Consider the following 275-nt stretch of genomic DNA (forward strand, 5'->3'; position numbering starts at 1 on the left):
TTATATTTTATAACAATAATTTAAAATTTATAATTTAGGTTTTAAAAAACGTTATGATCCTTTTTTTTTACGCATTAGCATAAAGCATTCGCCATAATATTCACACCTACCAAAACATTGATGGAAATGGAGATTTTGTCCGTTGAATATTAACCGGAATAAAATGACATAAAATAAATTCGGAGGGAAAAGGGCGTGGTGGGAGAGAGAAAAGAGCGACAGAGTGAAGATAGTAGTGCACTTGTGCTTCGGAACTTGCCACGAGAAACGAGAAG

The sequence above is a fragment of the Arachis ipaensis genome, chromosome B01 (genome assembly GCF_000816755.2).
Source record: "Arachis ipaensis cultivar K30076 chromosome B01, Araip1.1, whole genome shotgun sequence".
In the NCBI taxonomy this organism is placed as follows: Eukaryota; Viridiplantae; Streptophyta; class Magnoliopsida; order Fabales; family Fabaceae; genus Arachis; species Arachis ipaensis.